This window comes from Bidens hawaiensis, unplaced genomic scaffold (genome assembly GCF_021521415.1).
Source record: "Bidens hawaiensis isolate Kalapana, Puna unplaced genomic scaffold, B.hawaiensis_p1.1 tig00054150_1, whole genome shotgun sequence".
In the NCBI taxonomy this organism is placed as follows: Eukaryota; Viridiplantae; Streptophyta; class Magnoliopsida; order Asterales; family Asteraceae; genus Bidens; species Bidens hawaiensis.
This window is the reverse complement of record NW_027499766.1, coordinates 31,105-37,164: the sequence shown is the minus strand read 5'-3', so window position 1 is coordinate 37,164 and position 6,060 is coordinate 31,105. Positions and strand designations below refer to the sequence as shown.

Here is a 6,060-nt window from a genome sequence, read left to right as displayed (position 1 = left end):
CTTCTAAAACACAAGATTAAAACTAAACATTGGTTATTTTTTTAATTGCTATATAAAAAGGCCAACATTTCCTGCGGACTATGTACCAACAATGGTGAATATCCAAAAACCTTACAAAACAGTTGACTTTATTTGACTCTTTTAACTACATCTTGATCACAAATCCCAACAAAAAGAAAATCAAAATAGCTAATTTCTCAGTTTTGAACTTTATGAAGAGAAAAAGAAACAACTCCACAAGCAATAGAATATTACATGCAACATTCTTGAATTGTAATCCATGATCATCTTTGATAGCTTTTAGAATCTGATCCTGTAACACGCCACATTATCACCATCATCTTCTTGAATCTAGAATATGGTCAAACAGGTCTTTCTTTAAAGCAACATATTACCTTCAATCAAACCAAGAAACAAGATCAGTGATACAATTCAATACTTATTATCAAACAAAGGCAAAAAAACAACAAAGAAAGACAGTTACTTGTTAATGAGGGTTTGCATTCACAGGTGGCGGGTGTAGAGGAAAAACCGTTTCTGGGAAATCGGTTCTTTGTCCCGCAAGTGAATAATAAGCAAGCAAAGACGGCGGTTGCGGTTGGTCGGGATTCCCGGGTGCAGCCTCGGTTCCTTCAGAACTAATCAACTCCATATTCCAAAACGGGCGGGCCATTTCCAATATTCCACTACAGTTTACACTGGCCCGATAACCTTGAATCCACAAATACCTTAAAGAAGGTACATTAAGCACAAAAGTCGCAAGCGCTTGTTCACTAAAACCGCACCCTCTCATTTCAAGTTTCTGCAATTTTGGACACCCTTTTGACAACTCAACAAGCCCTAAATCCGTCTCACCAGTAAAACCAAGAAGCATGTATCTAACATTCTGTGCATACAGCCCGATATAGCCCATCCCGACATCAGTCAACCCACCGGGCCTAAGATACACACCTAACCGTTCTAGCTTCGTACACCCGTTAAGCAAAGCTCGAACACCATTATCCAATGGCAATTCTGTAACTCTTTCCTCTTTATCTAACAAAATCATCCTGAAATCATAAAGCCTTTTCAAATGAGTTCCTACACTCTCCAAAGCCTTGTTTGTAACATCGGTAAGATTAACATGCAAACATTCTAATTCAAGGCACCCTTGTGATAACGAAATCAGGCCCGTTTGCGAAACGAAACCCTCTTCATCATCGCCTCGTTCAATCTTGATCCGTCTTAGTTTTTTACAATACTGACTTAGAACTTGTAAACCTCTGTCTCTAATGGCATCCCTAGTGTCAAGAACTTCTAGATTCGGGCATCTTTGAATCAAGAAACAATGATCTTCGGTGTCAAACAGAGCATACAGAAGATCTAATTTTGTTATCCTAGAAGCTAAAGGGATAACAACCGGCATTTCGGTTTGACTCATGTAATTCATAGCCATTGACCTCAAAAGCGGCGGGAATTTCAGACCCGCGTATTTCTCTAACTGATTCGTAAACTGAGCGCCCCCAAACTCTTGTAAATTGACTGCATGACTAAAAAACTCAACAAGGTCCGTAAGATCACACTCGCTGATCTTCACAGACACCAAACTTTCACTGCAGTGTTTAGCAATTAATTCGAGATCTTTAAAACTAAACTTAACAAGATCCGTCATGTAAAAGTTTAACGATTCAAGAACCGTGTTACGCAAAGCCAATTCATGTAACCACTGCCCATCTTTCTCCACAATCAGACTCTCTTGCAGATACAAAACTCTCAAACTATTACACAACTTACCAATCTGCAACAGCCAGTCTGTCGAAAACCCCGAACACAAATCGAGCTTCAAAACCCGGAGCTCTTGACCCCGGGCTGCAGTCAACAACTCGATATCCGAATCACGAACAATCATCCGCCGGAAATGAATCGATCTCAAACACCTCAAGGAAGCCGCGATTTCTTTAACCCACGGAGTCACAAAGCCGCCCCAATTCTCCGGAATAAGGTCAAACATGGCGGCGCGTGGCTTACCTTTGATGGTTAAAGATTCAAGAAGAGGAAAGCGTTGGCGTAGACGCGCCGGAGTGGTGGAGTAGCAGATGGCGATGGTGACGTGCTTACGTGTCATGCCGTCGAGTTCGCACCATTTCCGGCAGACTAAAGAGACAGTCACGGCAGACGTGGATGTACGGTACAACACAGTTAAACACCGTGTCAGTAAATTCGGTTGAATCAGCATCTAATCGACGAGCCTTTGAAGGTTCATCCATTATTGATCAATTGCAGATAAAACCCAGAAAACCCTAATTGATCAAGAAACTCAAATTAGAGATAACGAAAACCCAGAAGCCAAAACTGAATTGGAAGCGTCCGAAGTACGGACGAGGTGAAACGACGGCGGAGTATGGTGGTTTAGCGACGGTCGGAGGGAGTGGTAATTTGGACTTTTAGCGACGGTTAGTTAGAAATGACAAGGAATCCGGCCGGCAATTGGAAGCTTTATTAAGATCTAGTTGACCTTTTGGAGTATTAGTCTTTTCACATAAGCCCTTGTAATTATTAGATTAACTTTTATCTTAAGGGGTTAAGGAAGTTTCTAATTTGGTTTAAAGACTTAACTAACTAACTAAGTTAGTTAGTTGGTTAGTTGCTATAAGTGCGGCTAAGGGTTCATTAAATTTCATCAAGAATTGAAAATTATTTACGATAATATGACATTAGTCTTGTGACGCCTTACAAATTGTATCCCCACAATTTTCTTTAAAATGGTCCCCTGATCTTTCACTTTAGTGGTTTTTTATTAATAAATTGTTGAAAGATATATTTTGTCTTGTGTCACAATCATTGATGGGAATTCATATGGAAGTTTATTAGTTACTTCAAATAATTTAAGGAATATATGAATTATTTTGTATCACATCCATTGATTTATACAAGTAGCCAGCTAAAAATAAACTTTAATATTTCTTTCGTATAAACTCTTTCACGGGTTTGTCTCGTTACACAATCTAATCGTCATGTCACCTATGATAGCGAGGAAAGAACGCATAATGACTTTAGTGAATAGATAAAAGAATAAGAAGGTATGATGCGAAGGAAAATAAAGGTAAATGAAGTTGAGCTTGAATCGAATAATAAGATAAATGGCGACCTGATATCTTTGGCCAACATTGTCTCTTCTTCCATTATAAACCCGAATGACCTTGGCCTTTTCCATTCGTGGGTTCCATGTCAATGAGCATGAGAATGTGGTCCTTTGCAAGGGCAAAGCATTGGCAGCCAAACAAGTATAGTGGGTTATGTAATTTGAATGGTTGTCATTAAGTAAGGTTTTAACCCTAGGTCAAATATTGTTGGTTGTTTTGCTTCATGGTATTAGATTTTTTTAGGATTTAAGATTTGTATTTTTGCTATGTGGCGGTAGGGGTCGCTAGAAAGCCACATGTTGATTAGTAAATGTGTTAGTATAAGTTAATTGATCATTAAACAATATTTAATGGTAAGTGAATTTGTTTAGAAGTTATTATTTCTTAAACTCAGTGGTTAATCGATTTAGTTAAGAAGCTACAACCAAAGCTTGCATAGAAACCATGTTTTAGTAAAAGTAAAATGGAAGGATTTGATGTATTATAGAGATTATCACAAGTTTAATCTATGTAGTCATATTTTAAGCCTATAGGATATATAATAAAGTTTAAAGGAAAACAAATTACAACAAAATGTAACATAAATACGACAAAGGAGTATCAAAGTCAAAAGAAAACTTGGAACCGCGGGAATCGAACATAAGTAAATGAAACAGATGTCATTTTAGAAAAGGTTCCTATTATATTAAAAGTAGATTCTCCTTGTATTCACATCTTATGGTCTCTTTACAAATTACATTATAGAGGAGGCTTCAAATAAAAATAAATAATTTCATAAAAATGGTTAGAAGGGTATAAAATTTAAAGTTAAAAAACTATCTGAGCCTATCTAGGACACTATATAGACTAAATCCTAGATCTTAGGAAACTATTTGATATTTTGAAAACTACTAATCTCAACCACTAGATCCTAGATCCAAGTGCCTAAATCTATTCTTACTCTTCCTAGAAAACTATCTCTTTTTATTTTAACTCACCCCTTACAATATATATATATATATAGATATAGGGAGAGGATCAAGAGAAAACTCCATTTTAGAGAGAAAACTTAAAAACTCCTAAAGAATTATTTATAATTAAAAATAAAAAAATATTTTCAAAATTCTGTTTTAGCCATTATTCTTATATTTTCTTATATTTCACTCGAAAAATATAAAAATAAAAAAAAACCGCTGTAATGCACATACGTATTACTGTGCGATACCGTTGTATTACACATGTGTATTATTATGTATTTTTGAGTTTAATAGTGTTTTATTGCATATATTCAATATTTGTGTATCGTATATGTGTAGTAGTGTTGTATTATATGGAAAAAAATAATAATAAAATAAAAGTCGATGTGGTGCACATGTGTGTTAATGTTGTATTACACATACGTACTAATGTGTATTCGATGCGTGTATTAATCTTATATTGCATATATACAATAGCGTGTATCAAATATGTGCAATAGTGTTTTATTCTATGCAATACAAACGCTTTTGCATATATGCAATGCACGCTATTACACATGCGCACTATACCGACGATGTTACCGACAAGTTTCTTTTTTTTTTAACCAATAACAACATATAAAAATAATGGAAAAAAAAAAAAGAAACTTCAAAAAAAATTTTAAAAAAAGTTAAAAATAGTTTTTAGAAGTTTTTAGGAGTTTTAAGTTTTCTCTTTAAGAGGAGTTTTCACTAGAACTCACCCTTATATATATATAGGGATGAGTTAACGTACAAATCAAAAATTCCTGCTAAACGTGCGAATAAAAGTTTTTAACGATGGCAATTTTGTAAATAAGTTGAAATCTCTTTTTTTCACGTAATCCCGAATTCATCTTCTAAACCCAACTTCATTTCATCAGAACCCCCATCGATCAATTTCACTATTCATAAGCTAAATCATATGCTAAGAATAGCGAGTGAAGGTAAATTTCATTATCTGATCACTTGTGTGCGTGTTATTTGTCATACTCATATAACTAGGGTTTGGATTGAGATAAATTGATTTCAAATCTCTCATGTTTAATGTAATTTCTACACATATATACAATTACAGATGATGAAACACCAATTTATAGTGAACGAAGAAGCAAAAATAACCATGAAAGATCCTCACTTCAAACCAAAACAGGTAACTAGTCGGTTTATTGTTTTTATTATTTTGTCAAATAGTGTAATTATCATAGTTGTATGCAGCGAGTCTGCTTATTTTCTTTGTTACTTTATTTACTAGTTATAGTGTAATTAAATAGAGTAATTAACTTTGTATGTGCGTAGTTTGTCTATTTATAGCTTTTGTACTCTGTTCTAAGTTTGTAGTGTAATTATTTTGACAATTAGAGTAATTATCATAGTTACAGTATTTGTTTCGTGCATAGTGTAATTAGCCTGCATAAGTAGAATAATTAATAATATGTTTATAACTAGCTGTTTGTAATGTTAATTTTGTTGTTTATAGCTTTTGTAATATGTTCTAAAGTTGTAGTGTAATTATTTTTCACAACTAGAGTAATTATCCAAGTTATAGTAGTTGTTTCATACATAGTGTAATTAGTTTGATAAGTAGAGTAATTATTAATATGTTTATAATTAATTGTTTGTAAGGTTAATTTCTCTGTTCATAGCTTTTGTAATCTATTCTAAGGTTGTAGTGTAATTATTTTCACAGCTATAGTAATTATCAAAGCTACAGTATTTGTATCGTATATAGTGTAATTGGTATGTATAAGTAGAGTAATTACTTATACACTTCAAATTAGTTGTTTGTAATGTTAAATTAATAGTGAAAAGGAGGATAAGCGAAAGAATATCAATGAAAAATGGCTTGTGGATACTCCAATGATGAATCTTCACTTGTTGTTTTAGGTGATTGGGGAGAAGAATTTATTGCTGCAAACGAGGTTAAGAAGCAAACGACAAATATGGTGAAGAAGGATGTGGTG

General features: G+C 34.2%; 1 pseudogene across 1 annotated transcript; it reads right to left on the bottom strand.

Annotated features, from left to right (window-relative positions):
- Window positions 1-264: 264 nt before the first annotated feature.
- LOC143600477 (coronatine-insensitive protein 1 pseudogene) lies at window positions 265-2,246 on the bottom strand (annotated as a pseudogene). Its single transcript, XR_013147478.1, has 2 exons — window positions 485-2,246; window positions 265-395 (listed from the first exon to the last, which is right to left on the bottom strand). The product of XR_013147478.1 is annotated as a coronatine-insensitive protein 1 pseudogene (transcript).
- Between the last annotated feature and the right edge of the window lie 3,814 nt (window positions 2,247-6,060).